A 20,093-nucleotide genomic window follows, 5' to 3' on the forward strand; every position below is an offset into this window, starting at 1 on the left:
ACAAATAAAACTGGATCTCAACAATTGGAAAGCCATTAATTGTTCATGGGTAGGACGAGCTAACATAATAAAAATGACCATTCTACCCAAATTAATTTACCTATTTAGTGCCATACCTATCAAATTACCAAAAAACTTCTTCACTGAATTAGGAAAAACTATAACAAATTTCATTTGGAATAACAAAAGATCAAGACTATCAAGGGAAATAATGAAAAAAAAATGTGAAGGAAGGGGGCCTAGCAGTACCAGATATTAAACTATATTATAAAGCAGCAGTCATCAAAACAATATGGTACTGGCTAAGAGACAGAAGGGAGGATCAGTGGAATAGACTTGGGGTTAATTACATTAGCAAGAGAGTGTATGATAAACCCAAAGACCCCAACTTTTGCGACATGAATCCACTATTTGACAAAAACTGCTGGGAAATTTGGAAAACAATATGGGAGAGATTAGGTTTAGATCAACATCTCACACCCTACACCAAGATAAATTCAGAATGGGTGAATGACTTGAATATAAAGAGAGAAACTATAAATAAGTTAAGTGAACACAAAATAGTATACCTTTCAGATCTCTGGGAAAGGAAAGATTTTAAAGCCAAGCAAGAGTTAGAGAAAATTACAAAATGTAAAATAAATGGTTTTGATTATATTAAGCTAAAAAGTTTTTGTACAAACAAAAACAATGTAATCAAAATCAGAAGGGAAACAACAAATTGGGAAAAAATCTTTATAACAAAAAACTCTGACAGGAGTCTAATTACTCAAATATACAAGGAGTTAAATCAATTGTATAAGAAATCAAGCCATTCCCCAATTGATTAATGGGCAAGAGACATGAATAGGCAATTTTCAGGTAAAGAAATCAGAAGTATCAATAAGCACATGAGAAGGTGCTCTAAATCTCTAATAATTAGAGAAATGCAAATCAAAACAACTCTGAGGTATCACCTCACACCTAGCCGATTGGCTAAAATGAAAGAAGGGGAGAGTAATGAATGCTGGAGGGGATGTGGCAAAATTGGGACATTAATGCACTGCTGGTGGAGTTGTGAAGTGATACAACCATTCTGGTTGGCAATTTGGAACTATGTTCAAAGGGCTATAAAAAATGCCTGCCCTTTGATCCAGCCATACCATTGTTGGGTTTGTACCCCAAAGAGATCATAGATAAACAGACTTGTACAAAAATATTTATAGCTGCGCTTTTTGTGGTGGCAACAAACTGGAAAAGGAGGGTATGTCCTTCAATTGGGGAATGGCTGAACAAACTGTGGTATATGCTGGCGATGGAATACTATTCTGCTCAAAGGAATAATAAACTAGAGGAGTTCCAGGTGAACTGGAAAGACCTCCAGGAACTGATGCAAAGTGAAAGGAACAGAGCCAGAAGAACACTATACACAGAGACTGACATACTATGGTAAAATCGAATGCAATGGACTTCTCTACTAGTAGCAATGCAATGACACAGGACAGCTCTGAGGGATTTATGGTAAAGAACGCTACCCACATTCAGAGGAAGAACTTCAGGAGAGGAAACACAGAAGAAAAACAACTGCTTGAACACATGGGTTGAGGCGGATATGATTGGGGATGTAGACTTGAAACTACCACACCAATGCAACTATCAACAATTTGGAAATAGGTCTTGATCAATGACACATGTTAAAACCAGTGGAAATGTGCATCAGCCATGGGTGTTGGGGGGGTGCGGGGGGTGAAGGGGAAAGTAGGAGCATGAATCATGTAACCATGTTAAAAATGATTATTAATAAATGTTTAAAAAAGTAAAAAAAAATAACAGTATCTAAAAAAAAACACAAATACACACATTTACTCCCTCAACATCCAGAAGACATGCTTTTTGTATCACTTCAGGGTTTGGGGAGTTGTAGTTAATACCACAGTTCAGTTCCTACAGATCACAGCTCCAATTCCAAGTCCAAAATCTTCCTCAGGCTTGTGTCCCATATACTTTGGTTTCTCAGGGCTTCCCTGACAGGCTGGCTGGCTTTAGCCTCCAACCTTGTATCCTAGCTCCAAGGCTGTGGTTTGAATTACAGGGTCCAGTGGAAATTGCCACAAAGCCTGATACTGAAGTCAAATGAAATAACATAGAAAGGAACATCCTCAAGTCCATTTCTTAGAGTTGGGATAAAAAAAGGGAGAGTAGGGAATGGGAGTCCTATCTTTCTCATTAGTTCAATTCATGGCACCCATGCCTTGGGTGAACTGTGATTTTTACCTTCTGGATACAGCAAGAAATGAAATTAGTGAGAAAGAATGACAGAAAGAGAGCTACCCTCTCTTTCTTGAGTTTTAAAAACAACCTGTTCTGATTATACAGTGAATCAAAGAGAAAGTACCCTATCTCACATGGTAGGACAGAAAGAGTGTATTCATGTTCACCTTTGGAGATATGGAAATGCCCAGGTGAGCTCTGTTAGAGGTGCCTCCATTTTAGACTATTTGGTCATGTTCCAAAAGTCTCATTAAATAATGCATTTAAGAACAATGTTTGGAAAAAGGATACGTGGGATTCATCAGACATTAGGGTGTCCAGAACAGAAAAGAAAAATAAAGAACTCTGGTCCTAGTTTTAGAACTCCTTCCCTCCCCAGTGATTTTGTAATTAGGTGACAGCTACATGGCATATAGTGCAGGGGCTGGAGTCAGGAAGACCTGAGTTCAAATCTCATCTCAGATACTTGTCAGGTATGTGAACCTAGGCAAATACTTAACCTCTCTTTGCCTCAATTCCCTTAACTGTAAAATTGGAGGAGGGTTGCTAATAACACCTACCTCCACAGGGTTATTGTTATCTCATTAAAATGAGTTGATATTTATTAAGTATCTAGCAAAATGCCTTACCCATAATGGCAGGTGCTATATAAATGATTATTTATTCCCTTATATTCTCCAATTTACTTATGCTTGCTCATTGTACCTCCCCTTCTTTACCTCACTTCCAGTAGAATATAAATTATGCCAAGACAGGGACTGTTTTTCAATTTTGCTTTTGCTTCTCAGTCATCACCTAAAAGAGCCCTTCCCTGTACTAGTGAGACCATAGTACCTCATTCATAGTAGGTGTTTAATAAGTGTTTCTTGAACCAAAAAGAATTACTTTTATTCAGTCTTACTAGTGGCACTTTATCTAGTAAGAGGAACTTCTCAGAAAATCACTAGTACCTGGAGGTTCAACAAATGTTTACCAAGTATCTATAGTTTGGTTGTTTCAATCATGTCCGACATGTCGTGACCCCTTTGGTGGTTTTCTTGGCAGGAATAGTAGAGTGGTTTGACGTTTCCTTCTCCAATTTATTTTATAAATAAGGAAACTGAGGAAGATATAGTTAAATGTCTTGCCCAGGGTCACACAGCACACTCTACCCTGACCCCAATCCTGTGATGTCATTGATGCTCTTCAGAAACAAAGAATGAACAACAAAGCACATACTGTTTAATACTGCATTATAACATGTTAGGTTTGTCAGAGATATAAGGATTATAAGATATGCTCAGGGTTACCATGATGATGAGAAAAAGGAGTCATGAAGGCCAGATTACAAAATCTACCCATGACCCATACAAATTGGGGGACCTTGAACAAATCACTTAACCTCTTAGGACTCTGAGCAATACTTTAATTCTATGAGAATGAACAATTTCTACATAATATTTTCTGTTCTGCTTTAGTAGAGAAACTCTCCCTGTGCAGGAATTTCTCACATCAGTGGAATCACAGATCCAGACCAAAAATAAAAATCAAGAGATGGGCCATGCCATTTAGAAGTACACCAGTTAGAAATTCTTCATTAGCCCCAAAATGATACCAATAACACCCTGTCAGTATGAAACAGAAGCTCTTCTAGGAATGGAAAAAAGTTTATTTTGGATGTTAGGAGCCACAAGTTTCAGAGCTGGAAGTGGAGGTGCTTGGAGATTATCTAGTCTAATGTCCAAATTTTAACTATGAAGAAAATTAAACCTCAAAAGAAGAAGCAATTTGTCCAAGGATACTCAATGAAATAAAGAAGTGAGGATAAAAAAAACAGGTACTTTGATTCTAAATTCAATTCTCTTTATACATAGCTATATACATTATTTATTCCACCTAATCCCACTTGAAAACAGATAAAAATTTTAAATATTTTAATTTTTTTCAAATTACACATATAATTTTTAACATTCTTTTTTATTGTGCATTGCAAATTCCTTCTCTCCTTTCCTTCCTTATAACACTATCGAGAAGGCAAGCAATTTGATATAGGTTATGGATGTGCAGGCAAGCAAAACATATTTCCATATTAGTCATATTGTGAAAGAAGCCATGGACTAAACACACACACACACGAAAAAAATTAAGTAAAAAATAGTATGCTTTAACCTTCATTCAGACGCCTCAAGCTCTTTCTCTGGAGGGATAGAATTGTTCATTATAAGTCCTTCAGAATCGTCATGGATCATTATATTACTGAGAATAGCTCACTCATTTACAATTGACCATAATACAATATTACTATTCCTATATACAATTATTTCCTGGTTCAGCTCACTTCATTTTGCATCAGTTCATGTAAGTCTTTCCAGGTTTTTCTAAAAGCACCCTACTTATCATTTCTTATAGCACAATAGTATTCCATTACAATCATATAATACAACTTGTTCAGCCATTTCCCAATTAATGTCCAATTCTTTGCCACCATAAAAAGCTGCTATAAACATTTTGTACATATAGGTATATTATCTTCCTTTAAATCTCTTTGCCATACAGATGTAGTAGCAGTATTGCTGAATGCACAATTTTATAACCCTTTGGACTTAGTTCCAAATTGATCTCCAGAATGGTTGGATCAGTTCACAACTCCACCAATAGTACATTAGTGTCCCAGTATTCCCAGATTCCTCCAACATTTCTCATTTTGCCTGTGTTGCATATTAGCCAATCTGATAGGTATGGAAGTGATACCTCGAAGTTTTTTTTAATTTTCATTTTTCTATTCAAGAGTGATTTTGAACATTTTTTCATAATTCATAGTTGTTTCAAATGTTTCAAACATAATATTATTATTATATAACTTACTATATAATAATATGTATAATTATTATTATAAATTTTAGAAATTGTTAGTTTCTGACCATGAAATATGACAGCTAATTGACCTATGTGGATATCTAACATCTCACAATAACTTCACTAGTGGTGTACTCACACTGAATAATTCACTCATCAGCATACCAACACAAAACATAAAATTATTGAATTTTTAGCTCTGAAAGAGTCAAGATCATCCAGTCTACCTTACTCAATGAACTTAAGCAATGTAATATTATCCACTTCATACTCTCAGCAATGTCTTGCATGCCAGAGATGCAGCAAAGCAAAATTTTGTCTCTGGAATTAGTGTGTATTTCTTGTAAGAGCTTTGTTGTTGTTGTTAATTCAATTCACCAGTAGGGTTTACTCTCACATCAGTTAATCTACAATAACCAGCTATCCATCAAAGGCAAAGGCAAAGTTCCTGATCCACCCCATAGGGCATTCACTTTGAGTTTTTTCCAGGAATGGGGAAAGACATTTCATAGTGTTACACCTGTCTCCTTAGCTTCCCTAAAAGACTGTAAGAATTTAAATTTAGGTTTTTATATTAATATGAAAGTTCTAAAGCAATATTGTGGTTTCCAATTTAAAAATATTACAGCTTATGTCAAAATAACTTTTAGCAGCTTTATTTACAAAGAGGTGGAAAGAGAGAAAGTGGAAAGATGTAAATAAAGAGAAAGATTCTAACAAGCCTACCAGCCCTTCTTATGAGAAGCTAGGCTCAGCCCAAGCAGGGTTTTCCCAAAACTCTGTCTCCACCTGGATTTCTCAGTAAAAAGTCCCAGTGGTGTCTTCAGCCAGGGTTCCACCAACTCAGCCTCCTCCAAAGCCAAGGCAGGAATCTCTATAAGCAATCTCTCCAAAAGCCAAGAAAGGAAGGCCTCTCTGGAACCAATCTCTCTAGAAGCCAGGAAAGGAAAGCCAGCTACTCACCCAGCAAGTCAATGCAGGATCCAGGGAAAGAGTTGCCTCCTCCAGTCTGGCTCATCAATACAGAGAGAATGACTGAATCCTTGCACTAGCCTTTTAAAGCAATTTTCTCAATGTCACTTCCTGTCACTCCCCCACTTTACAGGAAGCAACTACAGTCTTTTCATTTGCCTAGCACTGCCCAAGGGTGGGAGAGCAGTGACCTTTGGAAGTGTGAGCAAGTGACTTGCCAACTCTCTTACTTAGTAAGTCAAGTAAGGATTCTTTATTTATTGATTTGATTAGCTAAAAATAGGCAAGGGGAGAGTTAATCCTGTCTTCATAAGACTAAATATACAGTAGCACTAAAGCAGTGATGGGCAAACTATGGCCTGCGGGCCAGATGCAGCCCCCTGAAATGTTCTATCCAACCACATGACATTATTCCTATTCTGACAAATACAACAAGTAGGATACAATACAATGAAACTTCAAAAGAGTTGCCTTAGAAACAGACTGAGAGATGAGCATTTCCTTTCCTTTGGACCCCTCTTTAAAGAGTTTGCCCATCACTGCACTAAAGGATTTGGAACTATAAAGATTCTCTCTTCCAATACCATCATTTGATAGGTAAAGCAAATTGAGACCTAAAGAGGTTAAATGATTTGCCCAAGTTTGCACAGTAACAAAATCTATGCTCAAATTCAGGTATTCTTCTCTAGGTCCAGTTTTCTTCTCAGTAGACTGAACTCTACATGTTTTTGACCTCTAATCACTTCTTTTCAAGACTTGTGTCTCAATATCACTTCTCTATTGCCCTTGGACAGCTTTGGTAAATTTTATAATTGCCAGGATTAATTTAGTACTTTAAGGTTTACAAAGTGCTTTAAAAATATCATCTCATTTCATCCTCACAATATTTGGAGGTTGGTGATATTATTACCCACATTTCACAGCTGAGGAAAATGTGTTAAGGTTAAGTAACTTTTGTAGGAATTTGAACTCGGTTCTCCTGACTCCTTTTCCAGCACTCTATCCACTGACTATACCATGCAATTGCCTAATTTAAAGCAATTTACTTTAAAGGAATAAACTCATTTCTACAAATTTCTTACTACCAAGAAAATTGTTTGCTGACATAGCTATTACTAGTCTACCCATTGCCTAAGTTGAGATTTTCTGAACCTTGGTACCCTTGTAAATGCAAAAAAATAAATGCTGTTATTTGCCTATCCTGGTTGCTTGAAACTATGGAAGCAGGCTTACCATTTTCCTGAAGGAGAATCTTTCACAGTGAGTAGGACAATTTGATGCATACCTTACTGATGAACACTCTGTTTTCCAGCCAGCTGGAGGGATAGTGAATATCAGGGTATCTATTCGGGAAGTATGCATTTGGAAATCAGAGGTGAGACAAGCATGGCACCAAGCCTCTAGCTTGCAATCTGTAATTGAAACAAGACCAGGTTCAAACAATTGTGGTTTCTTCGAGAACAGAAAAAGAGAAAATCATCCGGAAAATGACTCATCAAAGAGGTTAAATGCACTGCCCCTTTAGACTCTGCCTTGAGAGTAAATTTCCAGATGTAGAAATGAATTACCCAGCCTTCTGTGGGAGGAATTGGTAAAATTTTAGGGGGGAGGATTAAAACTACATTAAGATGACCATCTCCTCTCTCTCTCTCTCTCTCTCTCTCTCTCTCTCTCTCTCTCTCTCTCTCTCTCTCTCCTTTATTGTTTTTGTCGCTTTGCTGTCGTCAGCCTTCCACACTTACCCTCCAAAGATTTCATTCCAGGGCATAACATAAGTCCTGCTCTTGACTTGATGTTCTGACTTGACGTTGTATCAGCCTTTAGGAAAGAGGAAGAAAGCCCAGCCAACATGGCAGACAAAACTTTGGATGGCTTAATGGGACATCCAGAAATCAATTGAGGACACATGGTTTAGGTTCCCCCAAAGAACTGTTAACTTTAGTTGGAAAATATTCTCTAAGCATGCCTATGAATTATCATGGCCTTAAAGGAAGAAAATTCTTTTGCTATTTCATAACCAGCAAAACCAGTTCTCTTTGACTTTTGCCATATACATCTCTCAACAGAATGGCTTAACTGATGGACCCCTCCAATGTCAAGTTTTGACTACAACATATTCACTCTGAAACTTTAGCTGGATGGCCAAAATTAAAAAATAAAAATAAAAATTGTAGCACCTAGATTGGCCACCTGCCACTTTCAAAACAGGGTCTACTAGTGAAAAAAAGAGGACATTTTTATTTTTCCAACACCCCTAAGCAGCTCAGCTGAAAAGCAGCCCACTTGGCAAAAGGGTTACTTGTTAGCTGCTCCCCTTGCATGGAGAATCAAAGCAGGTATATCTGGCTGAGGACCAGGGTCAAGGCACTGGGCCCACATCTGCTTAAAGGCTGGGTCATGTTTTGGGGGGGATTCAGGAAATACCTGATTTATTGAATAATACAAATAAAGGAAAGATTCTGAGCTCCAATAAAAAGCTCTTTACTTTGTAGAAACCCCAGTGGGGGATACTTTTCAACAGAGTTACTAACCACATGGACATTCCCCCTGGACTCTGCCTGTCGAGCTCATAGACCACTCTTTTGGAGAAGCAACCCACTATCCAAGAATCGAGATCATGTTTAAAGAAAAAAATGATAATGTTTTTGTGCTATTTTCTAATGTCAGTTATAATTAGATTATAAAATTGATTATCTAAGGTTTTGGGTCATTGCCTTAAGAGGTCTCCCATCCCAACTATATGATTCATTCCCACCCTTTGACAACTGCTTGTCTGGCCTCTTTCCACTGACTGGCCTTTTCCTAGCCAGGAAATCTGGTTAAAATATGATATCTGGAACTCTGTTAAGTTTCTGGGAGAAGGTGGGGGCAGAGTTGTGGTGTGTGTGTATGTGTGTGTTTCTAAAAACACCACATATGCTTTTATTAAGGTATAGAACCCTTGCATGAAATTCTCCTATCCCCACTCTCATCTCAAATTCTTCTTAAATAAACTTCCCTACATAAGAGAAGTTGTTCAAAAACATAGTACTTACTTAGAAGAGACATAAGGATAGCAAAGCTCTAATCAATACCTTACCATTTTACTGATGCAGATTCTTGTTCCACTTGAAGGCCTATCATAAGATTTCTTTAGTATCCTCCTCTTCCAGGTCATCATATATCTCCAGTCACTCCCTGGAAAGAAAATTTTGATGTCTGGTACAGAGTATGGAGACTCGGGCCTTCCTTTCAATGAAGACATAGTTGAGTTCCAGCTCCAAATATTAACCGAGGAAGAATTGACACTCCTCTCTCTCTACCATAAAAGATATCATCAGTCTTATTTGCCACAGCTAATCTCTGTGAAGAGTAGAACTATGCAGAGCATCCATCTGGAACTACTGTAAAACAGAAAGGAGAAGTCTTTCTTTTAATTTCATTCTATTAGAATTATGTAGTCTCAGTCATATTGCTACCAAAAGGATAGTCTGTTCTCAAAGGAAATTCCCAAATTAGATCTTTAATAAGTTTGGGGAGTGGGAGGTTGGAAAAGGAAAGTTGTCTTTTTTTTCAAGGTATATTTTATTAGTGGGTCCTGATCTCTAAAAGCTGGGGCTTCTGGGATTCCATTCCCTTCTTGGATATCACTAGGGAGAAGATCTGGTTTTCTCATTTCTTGAGCTTTTCAACATAAGAGAACAATTTGCAAAAATAAAGTTAAAAATGGCAATTCTTTGCTCCTCCTTCTATCATACCAGTTTCTGGAAAATGAATAAACTTGACTTTTGTCAATGAAGGATTTCCCCTCCCCTAAATATTATTTCAGTCTGAATGACAGAACTGAAGTTGTTTATCCAAATTTAGAAGCAAGAGCAAAACTCTTACAATTTGTTCCCCACACACACACACACACACACACACACTTTGGCTTTGGCCAAGTATGAGCACAGAACTGACGTATGTTTTATTTTTCAGATTTTATTCCCAAAGTAGTCCTAGAACCAGAGGCAGAAAATGATTTTGACATAATAAACCCTATTGTTTATATAGCATGATCTTCCATTTACATAGAAAAATATGTTTTCTTTTATTAAATTAAAAAAAACTAGTTGGTTGGAGAGAAACCAGTTTTGCTCAACTCTGGAATTTTAGTTCAAGTTGTTATGGAGAGTTTATGACTTCCACTAGAAAATCTAATTCTTTTCTTGTCTGGCCTTAGTTAGGCAGATAGTCTTATTCTCACATGATCCATGTTTCATCTCCTCGACCTCTATAGTTTTTTTTTTTGACACCATTGATCATTTTCTTCTAGATACTCTCTTATTTCTAGGTTTTGGGGATACCACTTCCTCTTGCCTATCTGAATGATCCTTCACTGTCTCCTTAGCTAGATCCACCCCAAGATCATTTAGTCTCATCATAGGCATTCCTCAGGATTCTATCCTAGGATCTATTCTTACTGCTTCATTTGGTGACCTCATCAGATTCCATGAGTTTAGTTATTATCTCTATGCTAATGATTCTTAAATCTATCTTTCCTCTCCCAGTCTCTCTGCTGACCTCCAATCTCACATCTTTAACTGTTCTTCATACATCTCAAATTGGATATCCAGTAGACATCTTAAATTCAATATATCCAAAACAGAATTTATTATCTTTTCCCTGAATCCTCACCTTGCTTCTACCTTTCCTATTATTATAGAGGGCAAAGTCATCCTCTTAGTCTCTTGGACTCATAAACTAGGAGTCATCCTAGATTCCTCACTTTCCCACTTCACCATATCCAAGTTATTGCCAAGGCCTATTGCTTTCACCTTTACAACATCTCTTCTCTCCTCTGATGCTGCCAATACCCTGGTGCAGGCCCTCATCACATCATATCTTGATTATTGCAATAGCTTGTTGGTACTTCTGCCTGCCTCAGTTCTCTCACCACTCCAATACGTCTTCCATTCAGCCATTAAAGTGATTTTTGTAAAACCCCGGTCTGATTATGTTACACTCTCTCTCTCTCTCTGAATTCCAGTGGAGCTTCCTATTACCTCCAGAAACAATACAAAATGCTTCATTTAGTATTCAAAACCCTTTATAACTTAGCTCCCTCCTAACTTTCCAGTCTTCTTATGCTTCATTTCTTGACATATATTCTTTGATCCAGTGACAACAGCTTCCTGGCAATTTCATGAACAAGACACTCTCTCTCTAGGTATTCTTACATAGCTACTCCCCCATGACTAAAACACTCTTCCTTTTCTTCTCCAAATACTGACCTTCTTGGCTTCCTTTAATTACCAATAAAATTTCTCTTTCTACAGGAAGCCTTCTCCATTCCCTCTTAATTTCAATGATTTCCCTCTGTTAATTATTTTCTAGTTATCCTAAATGTAGTTTACTTATACATAGCTATTTGTCTCTTGTCTCCCCCATTAGATTATAAACTCCTCAAAGGGAGAGATTATCTTTTGCCCCTTTTTGTCCTCAGTGCTTACTAGCACATAATAAAAGTACTGATTGATTGACTAGTTGATAGTGGGCTCCTTAAGCAGAGACTAGATGACCACTTTTCAAAGATCCTGAATGAGTATTCAAGTTGGACTTGATGGCCTCTGAGGTCCTTTCCAAACATAAGATTCTGAGATTCCAGAAGGCCCAAGGAGAAAATTTTGATTGCTATAGCAGTATTTTCCATAGTAAGTGGGCACACAGAATGTTTCCATTGCTTCAGTGAATTAACACTGGATTTCAACATAATCTTTATTATTCCATTCAAAACCATGCTATTTTCCCCATATCTGTGTTTGTTCCTGCTATTCTTGCAATGCTTCATGACTAACCCTCACAATCTTTGTCCAGAAAAGTGAATCTTGTGGAGATGAAACCTGAGTAATGCTTCTGCAGATTTGTCACTTCCACCTCCTCCATAGGCACAGCTTTTGAAGACCTAGCACCAAAAAAATTCTTTATAGTAAATTCCTTTGGCATTTTCAAATGGTTGAACATCAGAAATCAATATAGTTGTATCAATGAAATAACATTTTAAAAAGAGGCATTACCCTTTCTTTGCTTTATGCTTCTATACTGTAAGGACCAGAGGGGTCATTCCATCTGACTTTAGCTAAAAGACTATTCATATTGTTTTTCTCATTAGAATGCAGATCCTTAAGAGCAAGGAAGACCTGTTTTTCTAATTCGTATTTTCAGCACTTAGCACAGAGCTTTTGAACATTGTAAGTGTTAAATAGGGTTTCTTCCCTTTTTTTAATTCACTCCCTCACTGATTCACACACCTTGAATGTAATCCAAATCCAACTATGTTAAAAAATGTTCATCTGTTATTTCCCTAAGGAGGAGGCAATATATAAGAAATCTTAGTCTGTTATATAGAGTTGATTCTTGATTCATCAAAGTAATCTCAAAGAATACAGTCTCTGGAAGACTCTACCAAGTGGAAGAGTCTTCAGAATGAAGTCCAGGCAACAGGTTGTAAGGCTTTTGTAGAAAAGCCAAGTTGCCTAAATTCAACTATGTTTATTGTCAGAAAATAGACCAACAAGTGATGAAGTTCCTTAGGTCATATCTCAGAAGTCATAGAAATGTTAGAATCTACTTTGGATAAAAAAGGACCTGCATGAATGAAATCACAGATCTTCTCAAGCATGATATGTTCCTTAAGTATCACTCTTGTTTCATGCTTATCTGCTTTTACTCTATATAGATTTTAAATTCTTTGCAACTAGGCATCATGCCATAAATTTATTTTGTTTCTTGTGGCATGGTAGACAGAGCCCTGGATTATAGGAGAGGAAGATCTGGGTTTAAATACTATTCTGTACATACTACTTGTATAGCCTTATTTAAGTTACATAACTTCTCTGTACCTTGGTTTTATTCCCTGTAAAACAAGAGCAACGTAGAGAAGAGGTTCTCTAAAACCCTCTCTTTTAGCTCTAAATCTATGATCTCTGTAATAACTAGTACAGTACATTAAGAGCTGAATGCAGTTCTTGGATGACTAGATTACCAAATTTTAAAGTCAAGTTAATAAATTCCTTTTTTAATACAGAGTACAGTTTTTTTAACTAGAATTTTTTGTTAGTATGTATTATTTATATATCTTTTCCTTTATACTTTATTATAAGTGACACATGATTAAAACTGACTACATTAGTAACTTATTTCCTACTGTAATATATTCCCCAGCTGAATTTATAACTCCTCTCTTTGGGACCTCTAAGTTAGTGGCTATGGAAATGATTCAATTGCTGCTGAAAATCTAGACTTGAGGTGTCTTATGATGAAAACCAGGGAAGATAACTTAAATACTATATGTGGGTTCAGAAGGGTGTATAGGAGACAGGAATGACAAAAGATGGGGACTTAACAATTTAGGGAGACTGGGTTTAACTATTAAGGAAAATGTCTGTTGTCAGAAGTGACAATTAACCTAACTGTCACCCTGCATTATCTAGACAAGGGGCCTGTGGAAACTAGCAAGCAAATGACAAGAGTTGGTAACAAATTTAATTAAGGGAACTATGGTAAAGGATGGGAATAGGGGTTTCTATACTTCCAGACTATGGGCAAACCACAGGGTCAGGGGAGGGACTTATCTACTCTGAACTGAGACCTAAACAACACAGAACCCAAAGAATGACAGGACTGAAGTGGGCATCCTCACAGCAGAGTCCTGACACACTCCAGTGATGTTGCAGCTCCTCCAGGACAACTAGCTGTACTCTTTCAGGTGGGTAGATTCTGGGAGCTAACCCAGCCCAAGTTAAGCTGCAACTCAGTCTCTACCAAAATCTCCCACAAGTAGATGACAGTTTTCCTTCAGGATCCCAGGGAATCATTTCCTCTGAGGTCTCCCAGGGTCAGTTACAACTTGTCCCAACCACCATGGAGTCTGGCTCAGAGAGAGGCCACACTTCCTGCTTCCCCATTCCATTTAGAATTCTCAAGCCCTTCCTGTTAGATCTCCTAAATAATAATTAAGTTATCTTCTCACAACAGTTGAAACCATAAGCCATGAGTTCCAGTGTTGATGTAAATTTCATTAAGAAAAAAAAGGGACACAGTAACACCATAACACATGAGAATTGAAAAATTGTCTCACTTCAACCCAGATTCATAAATACCCAACGAAAAAACCAATATGATTGGCTATAAGCTAACAAACAAAACCTTAAAGTGGGGACAGAGAAATTCTTTGATGAAAGGGACATATTGTTTCTTTTTAGGTTAAAGTAAAATATGGAAAATATGGAAATATTTCCATCTTGGAAATATTCTCATATATGGAAAAAAGACAACATAGGTAACTGGATCTTCTAAAAAATAAATCCTATCAAGAATAATTTCTTTTCACACCTAGTAGATTGGCTAACATGACAGCAAAGGAAAGTAATAAATGTTGGAGGGGATGTGGCAAAATAAGGACATTAATGCGTTGCTGGTGGAGTTGTGAATTGATCCAACTATTCTGAATGGCAATTTGGAACTATGCCCAAAGGGCACTAAAAGACTGCCTGCCCTTTGATCCAGCCATACCACTGCTGGGTTTATACCCTAAAGAGATCATAAGGAAAAAGACTTGTAGAAAAATATTTATAGCCACGCTCTTTGTGGTAGCAAAAAAAAAAAATGGAAAATGAGGGGATGCCCTTTCTTTGACTGAGCAATGTGGGCAATGGCTGAAAAAATTGTGGTATCTCTTGGTGATGGAATACTATTGTGCTCAAAGGAATAATGAAATGGAGGAATTCCATGTGAACTGGAATGACCTTCAGGAATTGATGCAGAGCAAAAGTAGTAGAACCAGGAGAACATTATGCACAGAGGCGCATATATAGTGGCACAATTGAATGTAATGGATTTCTCTACTAGCAGGAATGCAATGATCCAAGACATTTCTGAGGAACGTATGAGAAAGAACATTATCTACGTCCAGATAAAGAACTGTGGGAGCAGAAACACAAAACAAAAACAACTGCTTGATCACATGGGTTGATGGGGATATGATTGGGGATGTAGAATCTTAACGATCACTCTAGTGCAAATATCAATAATATGGAAATAAGTTTTGATCAATGACGCATGTAAAACCCAGTGGAATTGCATGTTGTCTATGGGTGTGGGTTTTGAGGAGGGAAGGGAAAGAACATGAATCATAACCATGGGGGAAAATGTCTTAATTAATCAATAAAAATATAAATAAGAAAAGAGAATAACTTCTTTGCATAAAAATGATGAGAAGAGACATTTACAATGTGACAGGAGGAGAGGAGGAGAGAACTCCCTTATTTATATACTTCGTGAAATTTTCTCTTCCCTTAAGTTTGAGTTCAGATGATACCTCTTTCAAGAAATATTCATTGATTCTCTCTATCTGAAAGTAGCTTTTCCTTCCTCAGATAGTCCTAGAGTACATTGATTATTTCCTTTTCTCCTAAAATATTCTAATTAGACTGTTTTTATTGGCATTTATGACATATTCCCAGGCAGAGGGTAAGCTCCTTGAGGGCTATGTCTGTATTGTTTTCATCACTGAATTTTGGGTATTGTTATAAGGAAGAGAGGGTTTGAGAAAGTTTGCAGAGGGCAGAATTCTAGAATGTGAAAGTGGGTTCAGACAGTTAACTAAGGTTGGAGTGGTTTTTCTCTGGTTTGACCTGGAGGGACTGCCTGCTTTTCGTGGGTGGCTAATACTACCCTGTACTACCCTGTACTGTCTTGATTTCCCATCCTATCTGCTTACCTGCTGCTTGCTGTAACCTACAGAGTTTACTGCTGTGAAACTGAACCATTTGGACCATCTGTCTATAAAATCAAGTCTGGGGTCCTTGTGGATCCAAGATCTCTCCCTGGGCCCTGTTAAGTTTGCCACAGACCACACCAACTCAAACACCATCAAAGGGGGTTGGTTTAGTGTAGGCTTATCTAGAGTAGGCATTTGGATCTTTAGACAGTCAGGTAATAATCAATGCAGCTCAAACCTCTGAAAACTTCCCATGAGGGAACAAATTTAGATCTGTGGGGGGTTTAGGTAGTTGATATTAGGTTAGGGTTACCCCAAATTTCCATTTAACCTTTCCTGGTTATAATAAATACAACATCCATCCCTGTTACTGAGTGGTCTGTGTGTCATCTCAGAGTTGGGATCTGCCTGCACTGGGCTTGGTTGACCTTTCCAAACCTGTTAATCTTTCTGATACTGGTCCTATCAGAAGTATCTGATACTAGTCCAATCCCCTAAATCACTCTCTTACAGTTTAATTACAAGAGAAAGCCCTAATTGCCTCTAGCTAAATTATACCAAAATGAACATGATTGGAGATGAGTCCTCTTTAGTGTTACCTGTGCTGTTTTTAAAGCTGGGTCTCTTCCAGTGATGTATTTGCTCTGGCTTTTTCTAGTGGGCTCCTTGATAAAAGATATTTTAAAAAGAGATTACTCTTTGGATTCAATATGATTCCTTTCTCCCTTCCCATGAGGGATAGAATAGTAGGGGTATACATCAAATTTATGTCCTAAAGAATTGACTACTGAGATTGAAAGAGCTAGCCATTCAATAGGGTATAAAAGGAGTTACTTCTGCAATTTGGCACTCTCTTCTTTCTTCTCTCTCCTCTTTCTCTTGGACTTCCTGGGTCATCTATATGCAAAAATGAATCATAAAATTATTTTAGTAGAAGGCTTTACACACAATAGACATTGAAGATTTGTTACATTTAATTTTAAAAAATCGAATTCTTATTTTACATGACATTCTGCATAGCTATAGATTTCCAGATCCTGACAAAGAAACTGAAGTTGGCTGACCATATATTTATTTGTACTATTTGTAACAATGATCAAATGTGGTCACAACAATACCACTTCTACTCTTGGGAATTAGAGTTATACTTTTGATTTTTTAAATTTCCAAATTAAATAAAAAGTTAAATTTGATAATAAAATATATACCTCAGTGAGGATAAAACTATAAGCTAATGTGATTCAGGTATCTTATTCATGCTTGTTCAAGATATTTTTTCCAAGTCCAGGTCCTTCAGGCAATGTTTTAGTAGTGTAAAAGGTAACAATTATGGTTGGACTGGATATTTAAAGTTTGGTCGCCAGGAATCGATTTTCACATTTCCAATGAAAGACCCAAATCAGGATGGCTTTTATGGTAGTTTATTTACAAATAGGAAGAGTGAAGGAAGGGGAAGAGAGAGAGAGAGACAGAAAGACAGAGATAGAGACAGAGAGTCAGAGAGACACAGGGAGAGTTACTCTGGGGCTTGGTCCAAAGGCCTAAACCAGGCAGGGCTTCAGAGGCCCTAGCAAAGGTGGGCACAAAGGTTAATTAAAGAAGGCTTCTAGTCATGAGGCCTCCTCTAAGACAAGAAGCCTCTTTTGGAGAGGCTAGTGACTCCAGAAACACCAAGGAAAGGGAGTCCACCTTAACTTACCCAAGAGACAATTCAAAGGGAAGCAGTCTGAGATCTGAACCTAAGCTCCTCCAAGGCCAAGTTCAAAAGGCAAAATCCCCTTCACAGGAAGTTACCATCATATCTTAAAAAAATAGTTCTTTTTGTCACTTCCTGTGTCCACCCTCCAGTTCTACGTGGACAAATGGCAGCCTTAACCTTGTTTAGGACTGCCCAAGGGGCAGTCAGTTGTTTTTGATTTGTCACTCACTAGCACATGTGGGTCACAGACCTCCTCCCTCATCACTTAATTCTAAGTTGGGGGGATAACATCCCTAGTGGCTAAAGTCTAAAGAATGAATAGGGGTGAGCTAATTCCATCTTCACAGTAGCATCATCTTCTGAGTTGGAGCTTTTCCTTAACAACTGCCTCCTGGAACATCTCCTCTTGTGTGTCCTAAAGGCATGCCAATCTCAATGTAGCAAAACTAGTCCTCATTATTTTTTCCCTAAACTCACTCCTCTTCCAAACTTTCCTGGTTCTGTTGAGGTTACCCCCATCTGCCAGTCACCCAGAAGCTTGGCCTAAAAGCGAACCTTGACCTTTCTTTCTCAGTGACCATATGCAATGCTTTGGGATCTTGGGAAGATTCTGCCTCCATAGAAAGACTCTGTCCTCTCTCTCCACTTACTTTACTCAGCCACCACCCAGTTCAAGCCTTCACCACTTCTCACCATACTACTATAGAAGCACCCTACTTTGTGTCATTGGTTTCAGTCTCTTCTTGTCTTCAACTCATCCTCTACACATCTACCAAAAAGAACCTTCCTAAGATACCATGTCACTCACTTGCCCAAATGCCTTTAGCTCCCATCTACTTTTCTAGCCTTATTTCACATGATTTCCCTTTACAAAATAAACTTTCCAGCCACCTTTGCCTACTAGATTCCCCCTAAATTTAACACTTGATCTTTCTTTTTTTTATGATTTTATTTATTCACAAACACTATCCTTAGGACTTAAATATACTCCTCCCTCATCTTTACTTCTCAGCATCATGTTTTCCTCAAATACTACCTCAGAGAAATATTTCATGATCCCTCCAGTTTTCTGTTCTCAGTTATTACTCAAATTTCTTATAACTATATTCATTTATGTAAATCTATTTTTTGTGATCTCTATCCCTCAAATATAGTCTATATGAGGATAGGAACTATTTTTTTCTTGGATACCCATTGCCTAACACAGAATTTTGCACATAATAAGGATATAACACATTTTTTAAATTTATCGACTATGCCTGTGATAAATAGCAACAAACCCATTTCTCTCAAAAAAAATAGGAAAATCATTCCAGTGATAACAAGAAAGGGGGAAGGAGTCACTAAAATATGGAATAAGCTCCATATATTATGAAAAGCAATATATTTAGGATGCAGAACAGCATTTTTGTTAATCACCAAAGGTTTTTCTTTTTTTACTCTAGCCTCTATTAATATATTTATAAGATTCTGCCTACTACCAACTCATCTGCTACATTAGTTACTCCATTTTGCTAGGAAGGCCAAGGATACAGGGAAAGAATAGGGGAAGGAAATCAATCCTAAACACACACACACACACACACACACACACACACACATACATACACTCCTAAGAGAAGATGAGAGGATAAAGGCTTTATTTGTCAAAACCTCTAAGGTAGGAATTTTCTGCATACAAATATTCAGTTCTTATAGAACCCAGCTCTTTCTCTGTCAATCTCTAAGTAGTCCTAAATAACTACTGACTTAGATCCAAAAGTGGTCTGGTATTCATGTCAAAAATAGCTTTCTTTCCTCTCTGTTTTGTTCTGGTGCTAAAATAGCCAAAACATCTAAAGGCCTAAGACATGTCACATCTTTTGGATATTCTGGTTATGAAGACAGTCCTAATCTAGTCTTCTAGGCACTGATGACTTAAATAGGTATAGGTTAGATATTACCTAACTCAGGAATTGCCAGCTAACATTTTGGATGTTTTAATGGATTATTTGTTTGAAAATAATTATTCTAATTTAAGTGAATTTGAATTTTATTTAGAAAGCTTTCTATTATTTTTGTGACACCCCTTCAAATATTTGGACACCTGTTTTGTGTCACCAAATCAAAGTTAAACAACAGTGGTACTGAAGGGCTGAAATATTGAGGCATTCTTGATTTGTATACATCCTAGAGAAGCAAAGTTTATTTAGTCTAGAATTTCTGGGTTGACAAAAGAAGATAAACTCTTACTGCTTCCTATGTTGAATGAATTGTACACATTTATGTATACATACCTACAAATACACACACACACACACACATTCACATTTTCCAGATAGACATTAGTATCTTTGTTCCATCAAAACTTGTTCCATGTCTGTTACAGAAGGACTATTTCTAAATGTTATCTGAAAGCTATACCTGGAGACAAAAGACCTGGGTTCAAATTGAGATTTTACTATTTTTTTTAGCTACATTACTTCAGATAAATCACTTGGAATATCTCTTGACCTTAATTTCCTCATCTGAAAAATAATGGGGGTTAAGTGACTTGCCCAGAGTCACACAATTAGGAAGTGTCTGAGGTCATATTTGAACCCAGGATCCCCCATCCTC

Source organism: Gracilinanus agilis, chromosome 2 (genome assembly GCF_016433145.1).
Source record: "Gracilinanus agilis isolate LMUSP501 chromosome 2, AgileGrace, whole genome shotgun sequence".
In the NCBI taxonomy this organism is placed as follows: domain Eukaryota; kingdom Metazoa; phylum Chordata; class Mammalia; order Didelphimorphia; family Didelphidae; genus Gracilinanus; species Gracilinanus agilis.